The sequence below is a fragment of the Cucumis sativus genome, chromosome 5 (assembly GCF_000004075.3).
Source record: "Cucumis sativus cultivar 9930 chromosome 5, Cucumber_9930_V3, whole genome shotgun sequence".
In the NCBI taxonomy this organism is placed as follows: domain Eukaryota; kingdom Viridiplantae; phylum Streptophyta; class Magnoliopsida; order Cucurbitales; family Cucurbitaceae; genus Cucumis; species Cucumis sativus.
The window spans coordinates 14,643,593-14,657,899 of NC_026659.2; the positions used below are offsets into that span (position 1 = coordinate 14,643,593).

At 33.5% G+C, this 14,307-nt stretch overlaps 1 long non-coding RNA gene and 1 pseudogene across 2 annotated transcripts; both read right to left on the bottom strand.

The window, feature by feature from the left end:
• Positions 1-352: 352 nt before the first annotated feature.
• On the bottom strand, positions 353-4,367 carry LOC116404119. 2 transcript variants are annotated; one of them, XR_004217042.1, is made up of 4 exons: positions 4,139-4,367; positions 1,852-3,688; positions 1,281-1,618; positions 353-1,170 (listed from the first exon to the last, which is right to left on the bottom strand). It is a non-coding gene; the product is annotated as an uncharacterized LOC116404119 (long non-coding RNA). The 2 variants fall into 2 exon arrangements; XR_004217041.1 differs by lacking the exon at positions 4,139-4,367 and having other exon boundaries at positions 1,852-4,125.
• A 6,817-nt stretch (positions 4,368-11,184) lies between these two features.
• Positions 11,185-13,618, bottom strand: LOC116403910 (annotated as a pseudogene).
• Between the last annotated feature and the right edge of the window lie 689 nt (positions 13,619-14,307).

Below are 14,307 nucleotides of genomic sequence, written 5' to 3' on the forward strand. Positions count from 1 at the left end.
TGTCATTGTTTAGTTATTGACGACATTTTTTTCCAGTCAACGATTGTGCAATCGTGACAGTTTTTCGATAACATTAAATGTCATTGTTTTGCCATTGACGACATTTTTTTCCAGTCAAATATAATGCAATCGTGACAGTTTTTTTTTTAAAAAAATTGTCATTGTTTATCTTATGACGACATGTTATTCCTGTCACATATAGAGCAATCGTGACAATTTATTTTGTTAAATAACTGTCATCGTTCTCCAATTTACAACAACTATTAACTATCACATTTCTCAATTTCCTATAGTTTTATTCTGTTCTCCATGCAGCTCCACCATTACACGAACCATTAGAATGACAATAATGTAGCTGAGAATGACAAATTTGAAATTATACAAGTTTCACACCAATGTACAAGAAAATAGCCAACACTTTAATATATATACACTATAATACGATTTATAATATTTGTACATCTTAATACAAGTTTCAGTAATCCACATGTACGAAATACTAACCCTTAATCAAAAAATATCTTAAATAGCATTCGAATATATTTGACTGGACCAACCGAGAATGTTCGTTTCTGGAAATGATATTTGAAACAAAACTCATGAACTTGTCGACTCCAGTTGAACCTACAAAGAATCCATAACACATACGTACAGTCAATGAATAACTAAATCAACGTCTCAACAAAATACAGAACACAAACAAGAACTTCAACACTTGATTCCATGAAATGAAAAGAGAAGACCATGAGGACTATATTAGGCAAACACAGCAAACAAAAACATACTGCTACTCTTTCTCTCTAGAATACACATACCAAAAACATACCCAGCTCACTCTTTCTCTCTAGAATACACATACCAAAAACATACCCAGCTCACTCTCCCATTCTCTATTCATTTTACTACCCCACTCATGGTGGTCCCTCTTCAAATCTGATAATGAAAATGAAGTTCCTAAGAAGAGGAGAAAGAGATCAAGGAGAAGAAGAACGTCCAACCAAATGGCCACTGCAAATTGAACAACTTCTTGGGTTGTTCCTAGTCCTTAGAACAAAACAGCCTACGACAATACATGTACGACAATTTGTAATCCTTAGAGTTAAACAGTTTGTATTATGCAATCATCGCCAATAAAGATGAACTATGAATATCTTCCCCACATATCATCAGCTGTAGTCAGAATTTACAATCAATTGACTAAATAGCTCTAAAATAGAATAGTATTACAAAGTAAGCAAATAAAATAACATACCAAATGAACATGAGACTATAAATGTTACCTTATAGGAAAATTTTCATAGCATTGGAGTGTCGATTTCTTGTCTTTAGATACTCCATAAAGAGTAAGCACAATGGCTAAATTCTCAATTGGAGATACCAAAACTAAAGTCTATCCCCTTAAGGTAAAGTCATTCTCATTAGTAGACATAACCAAATACAATCAACCAACTTCAGAAGTAACCATTTGATTTCTTGTCAATAAACTAAGGTTTTCAACTATTAGGAAATCAGATACTTAGATTTAAAATAATTTACATACATACCAAAACTAATGGACGTCCACTTCTAATATGAACCTTTATTTATCCTTGAACACTTCTGTGAGGAGCAACAGTTACTGTGTAAGAATAAGATAGCTTAGTCCATGAGAGAAAAACCGGAGTTAAATTTCTCTTCTAACTTTCAAGCATCTAAGGAAAAATTTAGCTAACTTGCATTCATCTCCATAGAGCACTATGATATAAGATAATTCTATTGACACATAATTTAATGAGTCATCTCATGAGGATAAAGAACATTAACATAAAAGGAAAAAATAAAAAGTAAATCAATTGTTAAAGTAATACATACTTCGAAAGAGTGGTTGATCAGATGAGCAATGCTTCCAGCCCTTGTAGCATCAATTATTCGTTCATCATCAATTCCAAACATGTAAGTGCCAGCACCGTAAAATAACTGGAACACATTAACTTTTCTCGGTCCAATTCCATTACAGTGGAAGAGGAAAATCCAAAATCTACTAGAGGATGCACAGAGGAATGCTTCTAAATTTACCAAATTCAGTAAACTCACAATTCACTTCTGTCCAGAGAACCATTTTATTTAAGCAACCGAACGTTTATTGAAAAAATAAAAGAACCAAGGGCAAACAAAACTCTATTCATAACAGAAATACCAAAACCAAATTGCAATAATAATAATAAAAAGACATACAACAGAAATACCAAAACCAAATTGCAATAAGAAAAACAAAAAAAAGACGTAATACTCATAAAAAGGAGTCAATGACTAATCACATAAAACAATCTAATAAAAAAGAACAAGATCATTATCACAATTACAAAAAGTCCTAGTGATCAATGCCCAAACTGAATAATTAAACCTCTTGATGCAGCAGGTTGGAGTACCATGCCAAATCCATTCTGGAACAAGAGAAATCTCATTCCTTAGAGATGAGAAAAAGCTCTCCAAGAACAACGTTCTATATTGGAAAGATATTCAAGAGGTTCAAATACACTCTAAATTGGCTATCTATAGCCTTACAGGAAAATAAGACAATTAACCAATTAACTAAAATATACTAATTATCCTTATCACCTCTCTAGCTTACTTTTTGCATTATGTTCCTATGTCTTTTTTTTGTGCTATGTTGCTCTTTTTCACTTCTTTGAACATTGGTCTTTTTTTTCATTCTCTTAATGTAAAGTCCCGTCTCTTTTTTTTTTTTTTCCAAAAAAACTCTCTAACTCCCTAGCCTCCCCTCTAAATTTCTCCACATAATAGCGAAGAAGTTTGCTTGCCACAACCTAGCCAAGTCTTTCCCTTTCCTTCAATCTAAAAGAGAAGCTCAACAAATAGGAAGACTATCAACTAGATCATTGTAAAGTTAACTATGATCAAACGTATTGTAGATGTTCAGTATATGGTTCCGACAACCCTTAAGGAGATAAATCCTCAAAGCGATTCTTGGTGTTAAACTAAATTTTTTTAAAGAATTTTTTCGGGAATGAATGGAATCAATAAGTGAACTGGTATTATCTTTAATAAATCCAAAGTAAACCAAACTTGCAAAAAATGTGACTTTTGAGAAAATAAATATACATCAACTATCTTCAATCACTTAAGAGCTCTAAAAATGAACGTAATTCCGCAACTTGATTCTATCTTTTCACTCATGAAACGCGAAAGTACTATAACAACCTTGTAAACTCAGGTATAAGGATGTGTAATATATGAATGGCATTCTTTCAAAGGAATAAAAAAGCCCATATGAATATATCTTGGATGAAATCATTTTTCAAGATGCAGTCTTTTGACGTCCATTAAAGAGATACTTACCTTGGAGAATATATCACGGTTGCGCAAGTTGGATGTAGAGAATGAAAGATGCCATTAGAAGAGGAGAAAAAATAGGAAGAAGAAACGAATTAGATGGCTATAAGTTACATGAAGTTAAGAATAAGCAACGAAGGAGGAAGCAACCATGGCTACATCTACAACAAATCCAACATGTATACTCCAGAAGATAATACAACCCCATTGGAAACAGCAACATAGAATAGAGAGGGTTGTCGAAAACAAAATTGGAAGAGGGCGACGGTGGCTGCTGAAAATCCGTCACCTGGAGGTGGGCGCTACACACTGGCATTCAATGACTAAAATCAAAATCCCTTACACACCCCTTCCCCTAAAGAAAAAATCAAAGTTCAAGGACCCTATTAAAACGATTTTGAAGTTCAACGTCCTTTTAAAGACACAAAACAGAATTCAAAACCATAATTAAACAATATATAGAGTTATCAAATTCCCTTTCACACACTACCATTACTAAGAAAAAACAACAAACAAGAAACAGGCCAATCCTTATTAACCCAATCATACTTTAGCGTAATCGTACACCCAATCTAAACGAGAATCACAAGTTCATATCTATATCTCATACCAACACAATCTACAATCTTTGTCCTGTCAACATACACACACTTATATATATCTTCCATGACATTCACGATATACATTCGACGTTATGTCTACTTCAATTCACATGCATTCATATATATTTTCAGTCAAACCACAGTATACATTCAACACACATACAGTTCACAATCACAATTGAGTCCAGTAGAAAATCCCTTACCTCGATTTCTATGCAAATTCTTCAATCGACTAAATCCAATGAATCAAATCCGAAATATTGGCGAACTGAACCCTCAACAATTCACAATTTGGTTGTGAATTTAAGGGAGCCCAAGGTTACTCCCAACACTCAACGCACGACTGTCGAACTCGCAGCAAAATCCTAAGTGTGGGTCGGTCAGCGGTCGGCTAAAGAAGACGTGGCCGGAGAATTGCGCGGCAGTGCAGCGGTTGGAACGAAGGTTGCGCGGCTGGCTTCACGACGGTTGTGAGCGGCGAACGTGGCGGTTACTGGTTCACACGGCGGCTCGGGCTTCAACGAAGACAGAATCGGCGATGGAGACGGCAGATCGGCGCGCGGGACGACTGCTGCAAGGTTGCTTCGCGAACCGGAGATGGAGACGGCAGATCGCGGGCTACGGCTGGGCTGCGGCGGGAAGAAAACGGAAGAGAAAGACGGCTGGCTGCGGCTGGGCTGCGGCGGGAAGGAAACGGAAGGGAAGGGAGAAGGAGACGGTGGAGTCGTCGCGGCGTACGGGAGGAAGGAGAAGAGGCGCGGCGGTTGCGGCTGGGGAGAAGGGGAAGGACGCACGGGGAGGAAGAAGGAAATAGGGAAAAGAAAGAAAAAGGAAAAAGAAAAGAAAAGGAAAAAAGAAAAATTTTTTAACCCTAACATTCTATGACAGTTAATAACTGTCGCGAAAAGTGTTTTCCGAAAAATTTCGTCTTTTCCCGCCAAAAACGCGAAATTTTATATTTCGTGACAGTTTTTTTTTTCTTCCATTCATTTTTTGAGATATATAACTGTCATTGTAGGGCAGTTTTCTTCTAGTGAATTGATAATTATGGGTGGCATAGAAGCCATTATAAAAATAAAGCTTATTTTTATTTCAAAAGATATACGTTTTTATACTCAACTCAAGAATATTAAGATACCAAAATTTGATATTTTAATCTTCATCATATTGATATTGGTACGATCTGACTCATTATTAAAGATCAATCCTGAACCTGACGCCAAATACCGCTCGTAACGGATATGTGTACTAAAAAGTTTAAAACAAGTGTTTAATGATAAATTTCTTGTATTTAAGAATTAATAAATTCATAGAAAACACTAGTCAGTCTTATTTAAAATATTAAATGTGTTTATTTAAAAACAATCCATTAATTAAATTTCAAACGAACAAAATTCATGTATCCATGGAATTTAAATTATAAAATCTATAAAAAACAATATTTTTTTGTCCAATTTACATTTTTATATTTAAATTAGAAAATGAATAATAACTAAGACAAAACATTATGAAATTTGAGAAATACGTAAAGGGTAATATGTTGAGATAAAATAAATACATAAAATAAATACATAAAATAAATACAGAGATAATATAAGCAATATGCAAAATGTACAAGATGATTAATTAATGCAGTAGGGTGCAAGATAATTAATTAATTAATTTAGAATAATGCAAAATAATTAATTAATGCAGAAGGATGCAAAATAGTTAATTAATGAAAAATGATGCAAAATAATTAATCAGCACAAACGAGACAAGATAATTAAACAAGTATGCCAAATTGGTGCCAAATAATTAAAAAGATGCTAATTGATTAATACAAATGTAAATAATTATCTGCAGATGTCAAATGGGGTGCCTAGTAGTTAAAATAGGTTTAATGCAATATGTAAATAAATAATACAGTAGCCAAATGAATGTCAAATAATTATACCAAGATGCAAACTGATTAATTAAATAATACAGAATGCAGATAATTTGAATGAATAATTGACAAATGAGGCCAAATGAGTGACAAATAGTTAATGATATGCAAATAATTAAGTCAGAATGCACGATGCCAAGGATGCCAAAAATGCTAATTAATTAATCAAATAATTCATAATTAACACACTATGTCAAATGGATAATTATTTTCAAATGCATAATTAACACAGTGTCAAATAGATAATTATTAACGGAGGATGCCAAATGGATACAAGCAATTAGCACACAATGTAAAATGAGTGCTAAGGAAATAAAAAGATGCAAATAATTAAATCAGCACAAATGACTACCAAATAGTTAACACAACAACCAAATAATTAACACATCATCTAATTAATTAACACAACATTTAATTAATTAACCAAATGAAATAATTAACATAGCATTTAATTAATTAACACAACATCTAATTAATTAACCAAATAAAATAATTAACATAGCACCCAAATGAGTGCATCTAATTAATTAACCAAATGAAATAATCAACATAGCACCTAAATGGGGGCCAAATAATTAACGAGAACACATTAATTAATTAACGCAGAATCATCAACCATGAATTCAATAAAAAAAAAAAAAACTTACCGACAGATCTGCAGGCTTCTTTCTTGATCCTCTCAATCTCTTCCCAAATCACAAACAGATGAAAAGATTTATCTATTTTACGTGTGCCTTCTCTGTAAAATCTCTCCAAACCACGAACTGATGAAAATATTTATCTTTTTTACATGTGCATGTGATAGTGCTAAGACATGCACAGCGAAAAAAGAATCAAATTTCTACCCTAATTGTCATAATTAACAAGTAACCCTAAACTAATCAAATTAGGGTTTTAGGAAATATTACCTTTGAAGATTTCAAAAACTTTGATACCTCCTTAGCAATTCAAACTGAGACGACCACTAGTGCTCAACTACTATCCTTTGGACAAAGAACCGGGTTGTGGGACCCAATTTGACGTAGAAAGTAATGGAGATAAAAGGAAATTGGTTGAGAGATTGGAGTATCTTAAAAAAGGAAAAAGTTTTCAACAATTTGAAAATTCCCCTATTTATAGCCTAATTATATGAAAAAATCCATGTAATTAATTTGCCAAATCTCAACACCTAACGTTCCATTAACAATTAGTGAAACTTAGTGGGCTAAGTGTCTACATCTCATATAGCCACATGTCCCACTAAGAGTTAGTGGGATTATCCAACAAAATGTTGGATTTTCCCACTAACTTAGTCCAAGGGTAAAATGGTCATTAGATATTTTAAATCAAAAGTCAAACTTTAACTTTTCTAAGTCAAAAGTCAATATTTTGACTTTTTACCATTTTGTCCGTCTTGACTAATTCCAACCACCCGAGCATGAATCCGCATTCATTTTTCCAAAATTCAAATCACATTTGAATATAAGGCCGGTCAAAGTTTGACTTTTCAAAGTCAAAAGTCAACTTTTTGACTTTTTACTATTTTTTGACCAATTCCATCAATTCCGAACTTCTTAGTATGAATATGCATTCATACTTATAATATGTAAAACATAAAGCTCTATTTCTAATTAGAAGACCGACGACTATATCACTATATTTGTCGGTTTCTTTTTCTTCTCCCCATTTGAATAATTCGACTTATTTCATCACACTGTTCTAAGTTTAATCCATATGAGCTAGCAGGGGAACCTAATGGACCTATAGATCATGGGCTCCAACGATTCAAGATTAACTAGCTAAACTCTTTTAGACCGAGTTAATCAACATTCGTTAACTGACGGGTCATTCCACTAAAGTCCCGTAGTTGCACTCCCCTCACTATAGATATATTTGTGTCCATTTGATAAAATCATAATAAGTAAGTTAATCCTTCAAAGGTGGCTCGTAACCTTGGCTGAGTCAAAATACCGTTTTACCCCCAATATTACATCTTGCTCCTTAAGTCCCACTAATCCACTATTGAACAATTGGTTTAAGGTTCAACCTATAAACTTAATCCCTCTCGAGCCAATGAGATGGTGAGGCCCCTTGTTCAAGACTTGGATTCAGTGCTTAAGAGAACAACCTATCTACTAATCCTAAAGCGGGTAGGAGTGAATTCCATCTTGTACCCTATGTTCCCAGCTATCCACCCGATCTTACCCCTGAAATGGGATGCTTATTGGGCCAATGCTGATGAGTTGTCTTCACCTATAGACATTTGAGGATAATCTCGTGTGAACAGGAGTTTATAGTTAACTCAAGATTAAGATTAAGTTACCTAGGTCATCAATAATCGAGATAGTCAGTTTTAAACAGTAAACAATGTTATAACGTAAAAACAGACTAATTCATGGTTCAGTCTTATGTAAACACTTTACATAGGATGCCCCCACTTTCATGTCTCTACATGAACGATTCAGGATCACCTCGTTTGTACTACAAAGTGGGTCGCATCCATAGTTTCTCTAAATAAGGCGTCCAACCTTTATTCACATACTATAGACTATTTAGACTATATATACTCGAACTTGATCCACGTTTATGTTTACACATAAAGTTCAAGTTTATTCAAAAAATAGCCTTGGAACTTGATTTATTGGATTTAGAATTATAATATTTAATTTCTCAATAACAACTTTATTGAACAGAATATGATTACAAACTACGAGTTTTAAGACAAAAAATTCCAACAGCATTCTCTGTAAAATCTCTCCAAACCACAAACTGATGAAAAGATTTCTCTTTTTTATGTGTGCCTTTCCTCTCAAAATCCCCCAAATCACAAACACATGAACATATTTTTTTACGTGTACCCTAGAATTTTCAAAAATCCTCTTTGAAAGAATCTCATTCTTCTTTTTCATAGGGCAATGTCGATTATTTTTTAGATAGTGAAGTGAAGTGCAAACTACAGAGAGAAATGGAAGAAGGTGGAAGAGTGGGAGAAAAATGAGAGTGGAAGAGTGGGAGAAAAATGAGAGAGTGGGAGACGAAGAAAAACAAAAATAGGGGATGGTTGAGAAAAAATAAGGGATGGTTGAGAAAAAATAGGGAGGAGAAAAAACCTTTTTATTTATATTTTTATTTTTAAATATGTTTTTGTTTTTTTGTTTTTTTTTTAAACATAAATTTAAAATTTAAATTAAAATTTAAATTATTTTAAAATAATAATAATAAATAAATAAATAAAATAAAAATGCAGGACAGAATACGATATCTATTTGCTCTCCTTTGTCCATCCTGTAAATATTTAAAGGTGGACAAAGGAAATAGGTAAAGTATTTGGGTCGATTTTTTATTTTATTTTTTAGAGAGAGATAGAAAGAAAGAAAGAAAAAAACTATAAAATGAAAATGATATCAGCCTTATCTCCAAAGTTAGGCCTGATAAATGATGGATCTAATAGACAAGTTTCGACCTCAACTTTAGATCTGGGCTCGATTTATCCAAATTTGAAAAAAAATATAAACCTTAGCTCTAAAACTAGGTTTGTTAAGGGAAAAGACCAAATAGACAAGTTTCAGCCTCAACTTCAGATCTTGGCTCGATTTAACAAAATTTGAGAAAAAAAACATCAACCTTAACTCTAGGACTAAGTTTGATATATAAAGGAAAGGACCTGATAGACAGGCTTCGACCCCAGCTTCAGATCTGGGCTCGATTTAACCAAATTTCAAAAAACATCAACCTTAGCTTTAGGACTAGGTTTGATAAATAAAAGAAAAAACCTGATAGATAGGCTTTGGCCTCAGCTTCAGATATGGGCTCGATTTAACCAAATTTCAAAAAATATCAACCTTAGCTCTAAGACTAGGTTTGATAAATAAAAGAAAGAACATGATAGACAGGCTTCGGCCTCAGCTTTAGATCTGGGCTCGATTTAACCAAATTTGAAAAAAATATCAACCTTAGCTCTATGACTAGGTTTGATAAATAAGAGAATGAATCTGATAGACAGACTTCGACCTCAACTTTAGATTTGGACTCGATTTAACCAAATTTGAAAAAAAAACATCAACCTTAGCTCTAGGACTAGGTTTGATAAATAAGAGAAAGGACCTGATAGACAGGCTTCAGCCTCAGCTTCAGATCTGGGCTCGATTTAACCAAATTTCAAAAAACATCAACCTTAGCTCTTGGACTAGGTTTGATAAATAAAAGAAAGAACATGATAGACAGGCTTTGGCGTCAGCTTCAGATCTGGGCTCGATTTAACCAAATTTGAAAAAACATCAACCTTAGCTTTAGGACTAAGTTTGATAAATAAAGGAAAGAACCTGATAAACAGAGTTCAACCTCAGCTTCAGATCTGGGCTCAATTTAACCAAATTTGAAAAAAAAATATCAACGTTAGCTCTAGGGCTAGGTTTGATAAATAAAGGAAATGACCTGATAGACAGACTTCGACCTCAGCTTCAAATTTGTGCTCAATTTAACCAAATTTGAAAAAAAACATCAACCTTAGCTGAGGACTTGGTTTGATAAATAAGGGAAATGACCTGATAGACAGGTTTCGGCCTCAGCTTCAGATCTGGGCTCGATTTAACCAAATTTGAATAAAACATCAACCTTAGCTCTAGGACTAGGTTTGATAAAGTGGACTCATCCTTCTTTTGAAACTGAGTTAAAATTTAATTTGAAAATATTGTGGTTTTCAAAGAAATAAATAGCTCACTACTCCATTTTACCAATACCATTAACAATTTATATGCATAGTCGTCATAGGATAGAATAAGACATGTATCGCGAGAACTTTTTAAGCTGTCAAACTCGCCACTCTTCATATCAAACAAATGAATCCAAACTACGAAAGATTGTACTATGTTGTAAAGACCTAATGTTGTTTTAGTCTTGGACTTCACAAAACATGAATCCTTTAGGATGTAGACTTCCAATTGCAGCAACTCATAATCATAGAGAAATTTTTCTGGACTTGTAAACACCTATATTTCCTTAAGTCTTAACAAGAGAAAATCATAACTTTTACTTGGTTTGTAAATACAATAAGTTGTACTGAATCTTTGTCAATTAACAATAGATAGAATAATGGACTGATGAATAATGAATGTTTACTATAATTTGATGACATTTCAAAAAGGATGAAAGAAAGGATTGACAAATAAACAATTGTTTGATAAATATAAGAAGAAATGAAAATGATTCTTGGAATAGAAGTACAAAGAGAGGAGGTAAGGGGGAGTTTATACATATGGAAATAACATTCTAAGAACTAAATGTAAGTTTCCTAGAAATACCCCTGACTTCTTTCAACACTATGAAACTTTCTATGGAAAGGTCTCACGCATAATATCTTTGAACATAATCTGCATTCACAAGATTTTTGAACTCAATGCCATCCATATTGGTTAATAGCAAAGCTCCTCTTGAAAAAGCCTTTTTCACCACGAACGGACCTTCATAATTAGGAGTCCATTTTCGTCAATGATCCTTTTGAAATGGAAGTATCCTTTTTAACATCAAAATCTCCTTCTCAAAAACTTCGAGGGTGCACTTTTTTTATTGTATGCATGCATTAGTCTTCTTTGGTAAAGTTGTCCATGACTTAATGTTGTCAAACGTTTTTCTTCAACAAAATTCAACTGCTCATAACGACCTTGTATCCATTCAACTTCATCTAAGTTAGCTTCTATGAGAACTCTCAAACAAGGTATCTCAACTTCTAAAGGTAGGACAACTTCCATACCAAAAACCAAAGAAAATGGTGTTGCCCCTGTTGAAGTACGAGCTGATGTGCGATATCCATGCAGCGCAAATGGTAAAATTTCATGCCAATCTTTATATATCGTTGTCATATTTTCAATGATTCTTTTAATATTTTTGTTGGCTGCCTCAACTGCCTCATTCATCTTGAGGTGATATGAAGTCGAATTTATGTGATTGATCTTGAATTGCTCACAAAGTTCGTCCATCATTTTGTTATTAAGGTTCTTGGCATTATCTGTAATAATACCCTCGGGGAGACTATAACGACATATCAACTTTTTCTTGATAAACTTGAGCACCACTCCTCTTGTGACGTTGCAGTAAGATGTCGCCTCTATCCATTTAGTGAAGTAATCAATGACCACAAGAATAAAATGGTGATCATTTGTGGCTTTAGGATCAATGGGTTCAATAACATCAATTCCTCACAAATAAAATGGCCAGGGTGTTGACAAGACATGCAATGGAGATGTTGTTGCATGGATGTTATTCATATAAATTTCACACTTTTTACATTTCCTTGCATATTTTATGCAATTTGATTTCATCGTTGTCCAATAATAACCAGATCTAAGTACTTGTCTAGCCATCATATGTTCATTAGCACGTGTTCCACATATTCCTTCATGAATTTCTGTTATAATTTGTTTTGCTTCCTCCACATCAACACATCGAAAGAGCACCATATCGTGGTTTCTTTTATAAAGAACTTTACCATTTATGAAAAAGTTCATGGCCAACCTTCTTATTGTGTGCTTGTCATTCTCTTAAGCTCCATATGGATATTCTCTACACTTTATGCATTGTTTGATGTCAAAATTCTATGGCTTATTATCAATACAGGTGGGCTCTGCAAATACTGCTTAATTTTGTTGAAAGCTTCTTCACAATCCTCATTCCATTTTCCTGAATTGTTTTTACGCAAAAGCTTGAAGATTCGTTCGCATGTTGGTGTCAAATGCGAGATAAATCTGGATATGTAGTTCAGTCTTCCAACAAAACCTCAAACTTCTTTTTCTGTTTCAGGGAATGACATTTTCCTGATAGCATTCACTTTATCTAGGTCTACTTTGATCCATTCTTCACTGACAATGAATCCCAACAACTTTCTCGAGGTTGCCCCAAATGTACATTTGGATGGATTTAATTTCAATTGATATTTTCCAACCAATTAAATAATTTTTGGAGTATAGTTGTATGATCTCCATTTGCCTTGGATTTTGCAATCATATCATCAACATACACCTCTATTTCCTTATGCATCATATCATGAAAACGTGTAACCATTGCTCACTGATATGTTGCCCCACATTTTTCAAACCAAAAGGCATTACTTTGTAGCATAATGTTCCCCAAAGGGATATGAATGTTGGTTTTTCTCTATCTTCTTCAGCGATTTTGATTTGATTATATCTTGAAAAACCATCCATGAAGGAGAAAGTTAAGTATCCTGCAGTGTTATCCACCAACATGTCGATATGAGGTAAAGGAAAGTTGTCTTTTGAACTGACTCGATTTAAATCTTTGTAGTCCACACACATTCTCACTTTTTCGTCTTTTTTGGATATTGGAACAATGTTTGCCACCCATTCAGGATATTTGGAGACTGTGAGGAATCCTGCTTCAATTTGTTTATGTACTTCCTCTTTTATTTTAATCAATACACCAGACTTCATTTTACGTAACTTTTGTCTTACAAGCTTGCATTCTGGCTTCAAAGGAACACGATGTACTACAATATATGTATTTAACCCCGACATATCCTGATAACTCCGAGCAAAAATATCTGAGTACTCATGTAACAAATTGATCATTTTTTTTCCAAGTTTCACTGGTCATCAATGTACCAATTTTTACCTCTTTTGATTCCTCTGGAGAACCCAAACTGATTACTTCAACTAGCTCTTGGTGAGGACCTAAGACCTTATCTTATTTCCTCTACCATTCTCAACAATTCTGAGGATATTTCCCTGACATCTTCATCGTCACTCTCTTTATTAGATTCCATAGTGTATATTAAGGTATCAAGAGTAGAACTTGAATTACTAACATCTTCGTTCTTATGAATGTTGTCTATGAAAAAGTTTAGAACTTTTGTGTTTAATTTGCAAAATGCAAGAAAGAAAGCAGAGAGAAGAAGAAATTAGAAATAATGAAAGGAAAATGCAAAAAATTCATTAAATAACAAAAAAAAGTACATTCATATTGTAAAGCAAACAAAATATTGTGGCCTTGCGTGAAACCCCTCGAAAATTAAAGAAATTTGACAAATAAAAGTTTAATCATTACTCTTGAAATTCTTTTGAAAATATAGGTAGATATACAACATCCCAATTGTTAAGCTCGAAATCAGGTGGACATGCATAAATTATTTCACCTTCATTTTTACACTTTTCAACAAAGCAATCTATAGCGTTCACTTTTGAATTTTCATGATTAGACAATGGATTGTTGTTGACATTCGGCTTATCACCAGCTATTTTGAAGCTTAACCATCCAACATTAATTAAAGATTGCACCTTCCTTTTTAAAGCCAAACAATTTTCAGTTGAGTGTCTCGCTCATCCGGCATGATAATCACATCCAACATTTGAATCATCATACCATTTTGGATAAGGAGGTTGTATAGGATTTATTGAGATAGGAGCTAACTGTCGATTTTGAATTAGCTGAGGTAAAAGCTATATATATGTCATG